General features: G+C 38.8%; 1 non-coding gene across 1 annotated transcript; it reads left to right on the forward strand.

Moving 5' to 3' along the window:
- The first annotated feature begins 11118 nt into the window (after positions 1–11118).
- On the forward strand, positions 11119–11225 carry LOC122080454. Its single transcript, XR_006140748.1, has one exon. It is a non-coding gene; the product is annotated as a small nucleolar RNA R71 (small nucleolar RNA).
- Positions 11226–15713: the final 4488 nt, after the last annotated feature.

A 15713-nucleotide genomic window follows, 5' to 3' on the forward strand; every position in this document is an offset into this window, starting at 1 on the left:
ACATCAGTATGTGTCTGAAAGATCGGAAGAGGCCCACTTGGGTCACCCCCAAAAGGTATAGTTAGGGTTTCCTAGTGACAATAATGTCATTTGAAACACCCACCAAAAATAAGATATTTCCACTGGAAACATTAGTGCTGGTTTCGGTGGTGGTGACAGAGAGCTCACAAGCCTCTGTGATCCATCAAAAATATGCCACTAGAAGCAGGCCAAGTGGATCCGGTGGCTTGCTTCTGGTGGTGGTACAGAACTGTTTACTCATTTTGGGGCTTCTCGGCTCGGGCTCGATGCCAGGATTTGTTCCATGGAGTTTGTAGGGAATGGTCCTAGCATCATTCTAAGCCAATAAAATCCTGATTCTACTAAGCTATTTGGGAGATACGTTGATCGAACAATTGAAACCCTAATTGGTCATTTGGCCCTACTTGTTGTCGGATCTCACCAGGCTTGGTTTGAGCTCAGTAATAGCACTAGGAGGGTAGAATACTCATTCCATGACTTCCACATGATTTTTACACTAAGATTCCATCCAAACATAGCTTTGTCTAGGTCAAAAATTAAGAGAGAGAGTGGTGGAAGGGAGTGTACTTACCTCTGGCAACGATTCCGGTAACTAGGCGGCAGCCGGCACCAAGGTAAGCCTTCTTCCTTCTTATTCCCCTTATTCTTCTTCCTTTCTCCCATTTTTCTCTCCTCCCTTATGTTGGACACAAGAGAAATGGGGAATGAATTCCTCATTTCTTATTTAAGTGTTAATTTTGGACTTTAGGGTTTGTTTGGTTGGACCCTAATCGGACTGATCAGGTTATTATAATTTTTGGAGCTCAAGAACCTAACCACTTAGGTTTGAAATGTGTTCATGTCACAAGGAAAATGTGGGGATGATTTGGGAACATCCAATACTGTTTATGACATGAGTGGCAGGACCCATAAGCATCGACACCTTGACAGCAACCTATTAGGCTCACCGAAAATAGCCCACCGGATTCAGGCCTAGTGGATCTGGTGGCTTATTTTTGATAGTTAAGATAGCTTGCTGTCTTGATAGCTCACTGTCCAATAGCTGGTCTTACATGGGTGGTTGCCCTCGGCTATGCTCAAGGCCTTTTGGCACTCTGATACATGTCAGGATTTTTATGTGAGGAGTCGGGTCGCTTACCGTCTGGGATCAAAAGGTACGAATCCCCTCCAATTAGATTAGCACACGATGCACGAACATGTGGCATCATCTCTCCCCCTTTGGTAATGGGCAGTCATAAGCCAAAACCCGATTGTGCTTTTGATCTCCGGTCAGAGACCTATCACAGCAGTTCAAATTAGACCGAGTCAGGGCACAAATGTAACAATAGGAGGGAAAGGATATTTTGTAGATGGGTTAGTGGCCAAGGAAGCCCACTTGGATAGCCTAATCAAATGGATTGAGGCTATTGTTCCTAAAGAGCCATCATCAGTTAATTTGGTTAAGATATGTGGTTGGTGCCAGTCCCCTGGACATGTTATAGAAGAATGCCCTAACACCTCTAGGGGCACTTCCAATGAAAGTGTTAATGCCTTATATTCATAATCCATATTGTAACACTTACAATCCAGGGTGAAAAAATCACCCAAACTTCTCCTGGAACCAGGGCAATCAAGCATTGCCTTCCAATTTCCATAATCAAGGTCAACCTAGACCCCAAGGGCCTACCTTTGTATAACAGCATTTTGCCCAAAAATACTTTTTCTAGTCGAAATGTAGGACCTCAGGCTAGTTTTTCTAGGCCCCCCTCTCCTATCATCTTATCAGCAATCCCCTGGATTTACCAACACTGCAGAGGCAAGTAGATTAAGTGACTTGGAAAAGAATATGACCCTCCTCTTGATAAGCCATCAAAATCATACGAGAGAACTCACTCAAGTTATCTCAATTTTACGTGAGAGGGAGTAGCGAACGTTGCTAAGTCAACCAAAGCCTAACCCTAGGCATCAGTCTGTTAGTTCATAAGCACCATCTAATGTATTACTAAATGTAGTACAAAGTTAGACCCAACAAGGGCCTTCCTACCAATGTTATGCTGTTTATGCCCTTAGGAGTGGCCAAGAGTACCAATAGAGTATTCCTGAATCTTCTCCATCTATTACTCTTATTAACTCTCCTTTTGTTAAGGATATAAGTGTGCCTCTTATTCCAGGTTCATCTGATGAAAACCAAAAATGACTCTTTTGAAAAAGAGCAAATCCCTAATAGTCTTTATGTTACTCCCGTCCCCTTTCCTAATAGCTTGGTAAACAAAAAAAAGTCTGTTTCCATGGAAAAGATTTTAGAAGTCTTCAAAAAGGTAAAAGTGAACATCCCTCTTTTGGATGCTATATCCTAGATCCCGGCCTATGCAAAAGTCCTGAAAGATTTGTATACTCACAAACGTATCACTATTGTGCCCCAAAAGGCATTCTTGGCAAGTAACATTAGTTCCATAATTACTCAGCCTATAACCATCCGGATCCAGTGAGCCCTACCATAGCATTTGTCATAGGCAACACCTACATTGATCATGCCTTACTTGACTTTAGCGCGAGTGGGAATCTTTTGCCTTACCATGTGTATAAGAGACTAGGATTGGGAGAATTGAATGCCACTGGAACTACTCTTCAGTTGGCAAATAGATCTATTAAGATTCCTAAAGGGATGGTTGATGATGTTTTACATAAGGCGGGGGAATTTATTTTCCCTGTTGATTTCATTGTGTACCAAGCCCTTTTCAACTAAGGATGAGATCCCAATAATTCTAGGAAAACCATCTAGGCTACAAGTAATGCATTAATCAATTGCCGAAATAGTTTCCTAAGGATACCTTTTGGCAACCAAACTGTTGAGTTTAACATGTTCAAGATAGGCAAGCAACCACATACAGAAGAAGAGATCAATGTGCTTGAGGATTTTTTGAATTTTCCTGATGATTTAATTACCAACTTTGATATTGATTTTGATTCAAAATTCCACTAATGCATGGATAAGTTTGATGACTATAGTGAAAAATTATTTTCTGAAGTCTTGAGTCTTCACACACTTGTGGAGCCCTTAGGACCCCTTGCCAATTCTATTCCCAAACCTTCTATAGTTGCGCCCCCTAAGCTAGATCTTAAAGAATTTTCATTTAATTTGAGGTATACTTTTCTAGGGCCTGACTAGACTCTTCTTGTAATAATTTCTTCGGATTTGACTTCTAGCTAGGAAGAAGAATTACATAAAATGTCAAAAGACAATAAGGAAGCCCTAGGTTAGACTCATGTACATCTAACTACCACCCTAAAACACATGCATCTAAAAGCATCCTAACCAACACATCTTGGAATTTAAATACTTCAAACCACATAAATAAAAAGTAAATAACTGAAAGTAAAGGTACTGAAATAAAAAAATAAAAAAATAAAATAAATAAAATAAAAATGGACAAAGGCTAGAGAGAGGCACACAAGTAGGTTTCTCTACTTAGCTCGAGAGATGCATCGCAAATAAAAAGATGGTGCTTAGCTAGAGAGGGGCAAAGCCAACACATGCATCTAGCCAAGGACCTTGGGTGAAAGGGAAAACAATAAAGTAAAGACTGAAATTAAAAACCTTAGTTAAGAAGGAAATGATAGTCAGGAGAGGGAATGAGAGGGGGGAGAGAAGACTTATGAGAAGCTTACCTACCTGTACTTTAGTACTTGAACTTGAAAACTTGATTGAGATTTGAAATACTACCAGTGCTAAAAATCAGATTTGAAATAAACCAAATCTGAAATTTCTAGAACTAGAGAAGACAAATTTGAAAGAGAAACTTGAACTTGAACTGAGATGCTTCAAAACTTGGATCTTGTCACCTAGAACTAAACCTAGAACTAGGACTTGAAAATTACAACTTCAATTGCATAAAACATAAAATTAAAAGACTAAATCAAAGACAAAAGTACTTGCATTCATTAAATAAAAGAGGATTACAAAAGTGTTCAATAGCAAAAAACTAAAACTAGAACTAAAGGGAGAGAGAGAGAGAGAGAGAGAGAGAGAGAGAGAGAGAGAGAGAGAGAGAAAAAAAAAAAAAAAAAAAACTAAGAAGAGAAGTAGAGAGGAAGAGAGGGACACCCTTTAGAGTTTAGTGGACTCCTTTTTATAAGGAATATGGCAGAGAGGAGGATGTCCAAGGGGATCCACCACCTTGGACAACTTTGGGGTGATGAGAAGGGAGGATTGGGAGATAAAATAGGAAGAAGAGCATTTTTTATTTCTTGCATTTTTTCTCTCTTTTTTTTTCTTTTTATTTTATTTTATTTTATTTTTTTTTTCTTTTCTTCAATTGTGGGCAGCCTCTTGAGGTTGGTGAGGTGGAGGAGAGAGAGAGAGAGAGAGAGGAGAGAAAAGGTAGGAGGGATTTCTAATGATTTTTTCTATTTTCATTCCTTTTTTTATTTTTTTCTCCTTTATTTCCTTCTTTTTGTCTCTCTTCAAACTTGCGCACAAAGAGTTGGCCGACCTCTTTACTTTAAGTGATGAGTAGGAGAGGAAAAATCTTTCAAAAAAGAGTCAAAATAATTGCAACCAAGAGGTTTGAACTTGAGACCTCCTAGTGAGCAAGAAATTTTTACACACCAGAACTCACCGACTATGTTGGGTAGTTGTTGTTACCGAAATAGAATCTTCAATCACTTAAGGATGTGGTCCATTGATCCTTGTTGGCATCTTGAAACATTCTTATACCCTTGGGACAACTGCAGACTGGTTGGTTCTGCATCTCAGTTCAGTTCAATCCATTATTCTTTTTCTGGCCCAAAAGAATAATCACTTGTATAGGTGACCAAACGGATGTGTATTTTTAATAGAACACATTCATCTTGCTTAGAATTTCATCATCTTCGAAACCATAAAAAGAAACATGACCTCTTTATGTGTAAAATTAGAGATATAGCACTCGATAATCCTTAAGGCCTTGAAAATATAAAACCTGCAAAAAGAGAGTAAAACCCAAGGTAGCTTCATTCTAAATATGTAAAATACATGTTTTACTACCCTAGATTTCACACATAAATGTCTCCATCTAAATTTCCCCACACTTATACTTCGCTAGTCCTTGAGCAAAACAAAAAGAAAAAGAATAAAAACATAAAACCTAACTCATTTTCATAGGAATCATGGTTGCACTTAGCATGTGCAACAAGTCTTTAAACCCCTATGTCACCCCTAGTGGACGAGTTGTGTCTCATGGGTGTTTGTAGTGAATATATACCCAAAATTTAGAAGAAAACAAAATCCCAACCTTGGTTAAAGGTAAGGACCATACCGATCCGGAGCAAAGATAATTCACTTGCACTTGATCTAGGGACTCCCACACTTGAATTTTTATTACCCCATATCGATTTCAGGAACAAACATATTTCTTTAATTTGGAACTCACATTGTCTCTTTCAAAACATCCTTATCTTAAGGCAAGATCACTTGTGCAGTAATAGAGAACTAAGGAGTAAGGCATTGGAGTGTTTTTTATCAAACATGTTACCAAGGCATTGATGACATTTATACATACTTTCCTGTTGTGTGGTTTTCTTTCTTTTTTTCTTTTTCATAATAACTCTATCCTACTCCACTACTGTTGGCCTGAATGACATGGTGGAGCAAACACCAGACACCCAAGTTACTATGTAGCTTCGATTTTTGCATATGCCCACATAGACAGTGATGCTAGATTTCTTTTAGAAATTTTTTCCCTAAGAGTTTCGATCAAGGCACCACACTTCTTAAGGCGTAATACCATGTCTAGTTCTAAGAAAATCAACTCTTCCTTTTCATTTATATCACTTTCCACACTTCATTTTAAATTGTGTATTTTTCAACACATGCCAAATTAAAAAGAAGGTCTCAACTCTAAATCAAGAGTATAAGAAACCCACAGACTTACATATGGTCCAACACCGTAAAACAAAGATTTCTTATTTTTCAAAATAGAGTCCCACCTCAAGATGCATGCTTGTTTCTTCTTCTCAATAGGATTTTTATGTGTTCAAGGTGGGTACCATAATCAAAATTATTACTTTCATACATCAAGCAACCGAATGGTATGATCATTAACCAAAAACCAAAGTAGGACTTTATCCTTAGCAAGCTCAAAAACAGAAAGAAAAACAAACAAAAACAAAGGGTAAAAACAAAAACAAAAAGAACTGGTTTTCCTCCCCCACACTTAAGTCATGCAATGTCCTCAATGCATGAAAAGAATTAAAAGCAAAGACAATGCAAGGGGGGTCATACCTGGGTAAAAGTCAGTCATCTGTGTAAAAAGGTTTATGGAGATCCATGGCCTCTTTACTAGCAATAGTAGGAAACTCAAGGAATGGTTTCAAATGTTGACCATTAACCTTCAAAATTACCCCTGTTCTTAGATTCAGAATCTCCATAGCCCCATCGGGATATACATTATGGACAATAAATGGGCCATCCCATCGGGATCTAAGCTTACCAAGGAAAATATGTAATTGAGAGTTGCATAATAAGATCTTATTACCAACAACAAAAGATTTATGCAGAATGTGCTTATCATGGAAAGCTTTGGTATTTTCCTTGTAAATCCTAGAACATTCATAGGTATCATTCCTAATTTCCTCCAACTTAGAAAGTTAGAGCCTATAATGACTTCCTACATCAGACAATTAAAGTTGAGCTTCTTGATGGCCCAAAAAACTTATGCTCCAATTAGCTGGTAAGTGAGATGCTTTCCCATACACCAGATGGTAGGGAGACTGACCAAGGTCGGTCTTGAATGCAGTTCGATGGGCCCACAAGGCATCAATGAGCCTAAGGGACCAATCCTTACGGTTGGGATTAACAGTTTTCTCTAAGATTTATTTAATCTACTTATTAGACACCTCCACTTGACCACTAGTTTGGGGTTGATAAGGGATAGATAACTTATGTGCGGTCCCATACTTTTTCATTAAGGCCTCAAAAGGCATATTACAAAAATAAGTACCTCTATCACTAATTATAGCATGTGGCGTACCAAAGCGGGAAAGATGTTTTCTTTGAGAAACTGAACCACCACTTTGTGGTCATTAGATTTACAAGGTATGGTCTCTATCCATTTAGAAATAAAATCAACGGCTAAAAGTATGTACAAATTCCCAAAGAAGTTAGGGAATGGCCCCATAAAATAGATGCCCCACACATCAAAGATCTCAACTACTAGAATAGGGTTGAGGGGCATTATGTTTCTTTTGTTGATACAGCGAAAAGACTGACAAGCCGGATAAGCCTTGTAAACATCAAAAGCATCTCTAAAAAGAGTGGGCCAATAAAATCCGCATTGAAAAACCTTTGCTACAGTATTTTTAGGTCCAAAATGTCCACCACAGGCATGATCATGACAAAAAGATAAGTGTGAGTTTTGCTTATGATCAAGCACACAACGTCTAATAATTTGGTTTGGATAAACTTTAAAAAGATAAGGATCGTCCCAAAAGAAATGCTCAACTTGGGAAAAGAAATGATACCTATCTTGGGTGGACCAATGATCTAGAGTCACACTTGAAACTAAGAAGTTGACAATGTCAATAAACCATGGTTCACTGGACACTGTAAGTAACTGTTCATCCAGAACATTCTCGTTGATTGGAGAATCAATAGTTAAGGAATTGAAAAGCGAGGATAAATGGTCTGCAATTAGATTTTCAACTTCTTTCTTATCCCTAATTTCCAAATCAAACTCTTACAAAAGTAAAACCCACCTAATGAGATGGACTTTGGCATCATTCTTCTGAACTAGGTATTTAAGAGCAGAACGATTAGTATACACCACCACATGTGAACCAACTAAGTAAGACCAAAACTTTTCTAACTCAAACACAATAGCTAAAAATTATTTTTCAGTGGTTGTATAGTTGAGTTTTGCATCATTTAAGGTCCTACTAGCATAGTAAATGATAGTGGGCTGCTTATCAATCCTTTAACGCAAAACCGATCCTATGGTAAAATTTAAAGCATCACACATCAGTTCAAAAGATTCAGTCCAAATAGGTGATTGAACAATGGGTGCATTGGTCAACTCCTTATTAAGGTGCTTGAAGGATTTTAGGCACTCTTTAAAAAACTCAAAAGTTTGATCTTTGGCAAGTAGTGCAGTAAGATGGTGGACTAACTTACTAAAGTCCCTGATGAAACTTCTATAGAAGCTAGCATGGCCTAGAAAAGACTGGACGTCCTTAACAGATTAAGGAGATGGTAAATTATCAATTAAATCCACTTTGGCTCTATCTACCTTAATTCCCTCCTTAGATAATACATTGCCTAAAATAATACCAGATTTAACCAGAAAATGACATTTCTCCTAATTCAAAACCAAATTCTTAGATATGCACTTTTTCAAAACTATGGAAAGATGGTGAAAACACTCAGAATAGGAATTCCCATGAATAAAAAATCATCCATAAATACTTCTAAGAAATTTTTAACTATATTAGAAAAAATGCTCATCATGCATCGTTGGAACGTAGCAGGGGCATTGCAAAGTTAAAAGGGCATTCACATGTAAGAAAATATTCCATATGGACATATAAAAGTGGTTTTATGTTGATCTTCTAAAGCTATTGGAATCTGGTTATAGCCAGAATATTCATCAAGAAAACAATAACATTCATGTCCAACTAACCTCTCTAACATCTGGTCAATGAATGATAATGGGAAGTGGTCCTTCCAGGTTGCCGCATTAAGTTTCCTGTAGTTTATACACTCTCCACCCTATTGGACATAGGTTGGAATTAGTTCATTATTAGCATTTGGAACTACAGTCACATCAGACTTCTTAGGCACTACATGAACTGGACTTACCCATTGGCTGTCAGAAATAGGATAAATTATTCCATGATCCAAGCACTTTAGGATCTCTTTCTTAATAGCTTCCATCATCACTGGGTTAGCTCTTCTTTGAGGTTCCGTGGTTAGTTTGGAATCCTGCATAAGATGTATATGATGTTGCACAATAGAAGGGCTTATACCCTTGATATTAGCCATGGTCCAACCTAGGGCTTCCTTATTGTCTTTTAACACCTTAAGTAATTCCTTTTCCTGACTAGAAGTCAAATCTGAAGAAATTATTACTGGAAGAGTCTAGTTAGGCCCTAGGAAAGCATACCTCAAATTAGATGGCAACTCCTTAAGATCTAGCTTAGGGGACTCAACTATGAAAGGTTTGGGAATGGAATTGGAAATGGGTCCTAAGAGCTCCACAGCTGTGTGAAGACTCAAGGCTTCAGAAAAGAAAATTTCACTATCATCATCCAACTCATCCATACACTATTGGAATTCTAAATCAAAATCAATATCAAAGTTGGTAATTAAATCATCAGAAAAATCAAAAAAATCCTCAAGCATATTGATGTCTTCTTCCATATGTGGTTGCTTGCCTATCCTGAACATGTTAAACTCAATAGTTTGGTTGTCAAAAGATAACCTTAGGAAACTATTCTGACAATTGATTAATGCATTACTAGTAGCCAGGAATGGTCTTTCTAGAATTATTGGGATCTCATCCTTGGTTGAGAAGGACTTGGTATCTAAAAAAATAAAATCAACTGGAAAAATAAATTCCCCCACATTAAGTAAGACATCCTCAACCATCCCTTGAGGAAGCTTAATAGTCCTATCTGCCAACTAAAGAGTAGTTCCGATGGGTTTCAATTCTCCCAATCTAGTTGCTAATACACATAGTAAGGTAAAATATTCACACATGTACCAAGGTCAAGTAAGGCATGCTCAATGTAGTTGTTGCCTATGACACAAGCTATGGTAGGGCTCTCTGGATCCTTATACTTGGTGGCTATAGGCTGAGTAATTATGGAGCTAATGTTACTTGCCAAGAACGCCTTTTTGGTACACTAGTGATGTGTTTGTGAGTATACAAATCTTTCAGTGCCTTTGCATAGGCAGGGATCTAGGTTATAACATCCAAAAGAGAGATGTTCACTTCTACCTTTTTGAAGACTTCTAAAATCTTGTCTATAGAAGTAGTCTTCTTTTTGTTTATCAACCGATTAAGAAAGAGGACAAGAGGAACATAAAGACTGCTAAAGATTTGCCCTTTTTTAGAAGAATCATTTTTTGTTTCCTCAATCAAATCTTCTTTAGTTTTAGAAGAATCTTTAGGTTCATCAGACGAACCTGGAACAAGAGGCACACTTGTATCCTGAATAGAAGGAGAGTTAATAGGAGTAATAGATGGGGAAGATTTAAGAACGCTCTATTGGTACTCTCTATCACTCCTAAGGGCATAAACAACATTACATTTGTTGGAGGGCCCTTGTTGGGTCTAACCTTATACTACGTTCAATGATGCTTGTGAACTAACCTAGTGATGATGCCTAGGGTTAGGCTCTGGTTGACTGGGCAAAGTTCCCTACTCCCTGTCACGCAAAATTGAGACAACTTGGGTGAGTTCTCTAGTAAGATTTTGATGCTTTGTTATGAGGAGGGCCATATTCTTTTCTAAATCACTTACCTTACTTGCCTCTCCAGTGTTGATAAACCCAGGGGATTGCTGATAAGATGATAGAAGAGGTGGCCTAGGAAGACTAGCCTGAGGTCCTACATTTGGCCTAAGAAAAGTATTTGGAGAAAAAGGTTGTTGTGCAAAGGGAGGCCTTTGGGGTCTAGGTTAACCTTGATTATGAAAATTGGAAGGCCTTGCTTGGTTGCCCTGCTTTCAGGAGAAATTTGGGTGATTTCTCCACCCTGGATTGTAAGTGTTACTATATGAAATTCCCCTAGAGGTGTTTTGGCATTCTTCCATAACATGTCTAGGGGACTGGCACCAATTGCACATCTTAACCACATTGACTGATGATAGCTCTCTAGGAATAATATTCTCAATCCTTTTGATAAGACTATCTAAGTGGGCTTCCTTGGCTACTAACTCATCCATAAAATATCCCTTCTCTCCTATGGCTCTTTCACTTTCTTGGATTGATTCCCACTCATAGGTTTTGTCAGCTAAGTCAAGTAAGAATTCCCATGCCTTTCCTTCATCTATAAAGGATGTGAATCCCCCAGTGATTACCATTTGTTTAGTTGGGTAATTAATACCCTCATAAATTATTTGACATAAATGGCATAAGTCTAGGCCATGATGAGGGCATTCTTGGAGTAGATCCTTGAATCTCTCAATAAGTTTCGTAAAGGATTCACTAGGCTTTTGCCTAAACTGAATTCTATCACTTCTAAGCTTATTGGTCTTGTGAGTTGTGAAAAACTTCTTAAGGAAGACAACTGTGAATTGTTCCCATGAGGTTATGGAATTTGTGGGTAACCCATGCAACCACTTCTTAGCTTGGTTTTTCAATGCAAACGTGATGAGCCTAAGCTTAACAACATCATCAAAAAGCTATTGGACTTTAATTAGAACACATACCTCTTCAAATTCCCTAAGGAATAGGTTTGCATCCTTGGAGGGTAGCCCATGGAAGTGGGGCAACATAGTGATGTACTAAGAATTGAGCTTAAAATTATTACCCTGGGCTTATAGTAGAACTATGCAGAAAGTTTGAGCTACTCTAGCAGGGTAGAACCTATCTTTCAAAGATTTAGGTGGAGGGTTTTGCTGTTGGTCTCCCATATTGAAAGGTATTGATGAGAGTATAGGTATAGGGTCACTACTTGTTGGATCTCTTCTTTCTAAACGATTATTAATATTACGTACCCACCTAACACTCATGCAATAGAAAACTACCCACAACTAGAGTAAGACAAGCACAAAAGAATGGAAAGAAAAACTTTTTTTTTTTTAATTTTGATTTTTTTGATTTTTTTTGGCTTTTTAGGAGCTTACCGGTAGGGATCCGCGGTTGCTCAATTTCTGAGGTACTACTACAGGGTGAACCTGTCTTTATCATATTGTGAGGCTTGGCGACCTCCACCGATACAACTATTATTGCAAGTTGTTCTTCTCTGGAATTCAATTAATAATGAAAGAAAAAGAAAACAAGGCACCCCGATTTACCAAAAAAAGAGTAAAAAATAACATGGAACTATCTCCCCGGCAACGGCGTAAAAAACTTGTTTGAAATTTAAAAGTAACTACAAGTGTACAGATCAATACAGCTAACGGGTTGAACACAAGGAGAGCAGCCACTTTATTTTAATCTTCTTTTAGCAATGTGAAAGTATAATGATTGATATTGGTGATCTACTTCTAACTACCGCCCTAAAACACATGCATCTAGAAGCGTCCTAATCAACACATCTAGGAATTTAAATACTTCAAACCACGCAAATAAAAAGTAAATAACTGAAAGTAAAGATTCTGAAATAAAATAAATAAAATAAAAAAGAGACGAAGGCTAGAGAGAGGCACACAAGTAGGTTTCTCTACTTAGCTAGAGGAATGCACCGTAAATAATGTAAGCTTCCATACTTGACTAGAGAGTAAATGTCACACCCCAATTCTAGTAAACCCAACATACCATTAGGAATACCAACGGTGTGAGTAAGACACATATATGTCTTACAAACCTACCAGGATCTCTAATACCAGTACCTTAACATTTTCACAATCTCACATCACAAGCCAATATAAGCAGCAGAATCAGAGTATAGTAGTGGAATTATAATTAAAATGGAGAAATATCTAATGATAATGTATTAGCAATAACCGAGTTATTCTGTTACATTCATCCATAACATATAATATAATCTCAAAAAAATATACAATCCATAGTTACACCAAAAGTATCAAAGTATGATGTACAATCTCACGGGACGGCGTAAGCATAGTGGTCGCAAGCACAGTCCTGATCGTGCTCCTCCGCTTTTGGCATCTACCAGCCATTCACACCATACTCTGACCCAGAGGATACTAGGTCACCCACCATTAGCACCATGGTACATGCATCATCATCTAAAAAAAAGGGTGTATGGGGTGAGCTTTCCAACTCGCTCAGGGAGGGGTGGGGTCAAGCACATCCAAGCAAGACAATAACAGTAATAGTTTATGATGCATCATTACAAAAATTAAACACATAGTCTATGATGCTCATGATGCAGTTCATTTATTTATTATCTACCTAACAATACAACCTAAGTCTGGTAAATGCTACTACGGTGCATTAGGCTGTATCCTTCGTCTCGGAATCGCCATCGACTATGCAAGGATACAAACCCTAGCCATGGTTAAAAGCCTATTGATCCCCATATTCATCCGTGGGTCACCCAGCAAACCCCTGATAATCCCCTTCTAACATTCACGGCACTGGTACATCTTCGGCCTCACCAGACAGGTTCCCACCTCTGATAGCAATTGCATCATACCTCGGGTGTGGCATTCTAGAAAGGCACATCGAACATACAACAATAGGTTATCCAACACCTCAACCCCTATTGGCAAGGGTTCGTAGCATGGGGAGTGATACCTAACCATATATATGCTATATGCCTTCATAGTGATATAGTTGGATGAATTACACGATACCAGCAAGACCTCAGCCACAAAGTGTAATCCATCTCCAAATACAGTCCTAGGTACATGATACCAGTGAGACTTTGGCCATAAGTGAAGCCTGAGACCGTTTATCAATTCTAGCATACATATCACAATTGAGTATGGACTATGTGACACCGATACTAATCATTGGCCACGAAGTGCATACATTTCCAAATGCAGTCCCGAGGTACACGATACTAGTGAGACCTTGGCCACAAAGTATAACCCACGACTATAACTAACTCTAATGCACATAATCAATGCATGAATGCAACATACATATGGCAATCATGGCACCGGTACCACCTCGGTCATGATAGATTTCATCTCACACAACCAAACACACAGCAATCACAGTACCGATACCACCTCGGCCACACTGGATCCCGTTATACGTCTTCATACAATTCATATCATAATCATAAATGACAAATGTAACATATCATCATCGCATTTGAGAAATTACAATTAAATATATAATTCTAAGCATGTGAGCAATTTAATAATAATAAACGTTCCAAAAATAAACATAGTCCATCCCTCACCTAGTTTATGATTGGGTGTGTTCGGGTTCAAGTACGACCACCGATCGATCAAATTAATTCTGGCTCTGGGGCATGTGCACGTCACTGTCCTAAACACAAAGGGAATCATACATCAGTACACCTTGGAAACATAAGGAAGGACCCACACAGGTCACCCCCAAAGGGTACAGACACTGTCCTATAGTGACAGTATTATTATCGGAAACATCCATCGGAAAAAGGGCATTTCCACCAGAAATATCAGTCCTATTTCTGGTGGAGAAGGAAGAGGGCACTTGAGGCTCATTTATCCATTGAAAATAACCCATCGGAAATAGCTATAGTGTTTCTTGTGGCATATTTTCGGTGGTAATATAGAAAGGTCTAACTCAAATTGGGGGCTTTGCGGCTCAGGCCCGGTCACCAGGATTTGTTCCAAAGAGTTTGTAGGGGATGTTCCTAGTGTCATTTGAAGCCAAGAAAATCACAATTCCACTGAGCCATTTGGGAGATCATCGATCAAAAAATCAAAACCCTAGTTGGTCTTTTGGCAATACATGTTGTCAGAGCGCATAGGGCTTGGTTCGAGCTCGGTAACAGCACCAGGAGGGTAGAACACACGTTCCACGACCTCCACACTGTTTGTTCCCTAAGATTCCATCCAAACCTAGCTTTGTCTATGTCTAAATGAAGAGAGAGAGAGTGGTGGAAGTGAGTGTACTTACCTCTTACACCAATTCAAGCAACTTGGCGGTAGCCAGCACCAAGGTAAGCCTTCTCCTTCTTCTTCCCCTTCTTCTTATTCCTTCTTCTACTCTTTCTTTCCTCTCCTATGTTGAGCACAAGGGAAATGAGGAAATGAATCCCCATTTACCAACTTATAACTTAAGTGGACCTTAGGGTCAGTTTGGGTTGGACCCCTTTTGGACCAATTGGGTTAAAATGAATTTCGGGGCACGAGGACCCGACCATTTAGGTTAGTAAAGTGCTCACATCTCGAGAAAGGTGTGGAAGATGATTTGGAATCATCTGGAACCATTTACGATGTGAGTGGCGGGAATCACGGGCATTGAAACCCCGATAGTAGCCTGTCAACCCACAGAAAATAGGCACCGGATCCAGGCCTAGGCTGCTTTCGGTGGTATATTTCCAATGGTCAAGACAACTTGTTGTCTTGACAGCCTACTATCCCATGGCTGGTCTTGCGCGAATGGTTGCCCTTGGACATGCTCAAGGCCATTCAGCAATTTTTGATACATGTCAGAATTCAAGTGTGGGGAGTCGGGTCACTTACAGTCTGGAATTGGAAAGTATGAATCCACTCCAGTTAGATAGGCATGAAATGCATGAACATGTGGGGTCATCTCTAGCCCCTTGGCAATGTGCAGCCATGAGCCAAAACCTAATCGTACTTTCAATCTCTGATCTGAGGCCTATCACAATAGTTCAAATTATACTGGATTAGGGTACGGGTGTAACATTCCCCCCAGCTTACAAGAATTTTATCCTCGAAATTGAACATACCTGGAAAATCAAACAATCAAGGATACTGCTTCAATATCTCATCTTCTCACTCCTAGGATGCTTCCTGTTTGGGGTGGTTCATCCATTCCACATTGGCAAAGGAAACGGTGCGGTTACAGAGAACATGCTCTTTTCGGTCAACAATCTTCTCCGGAAACTCCACATAGGAAAAATCCTCATCCAATTCATA

Source organism: Macadamia integrifolia, chromosome 5 (genome assembly GCF_013358625.1).
Source record: "Macadamia integrifolia cultivar HAES 741 chromosome 5, SCU_Mint_v3, whole genome shotgun sequence".
Lineage (NCBI taxonomy): Eukaryota > Viridiplantae > Streptophyta > Magnoliopsida > Proteales > Proteaceae > Macadamia > Macadamia integrifolia.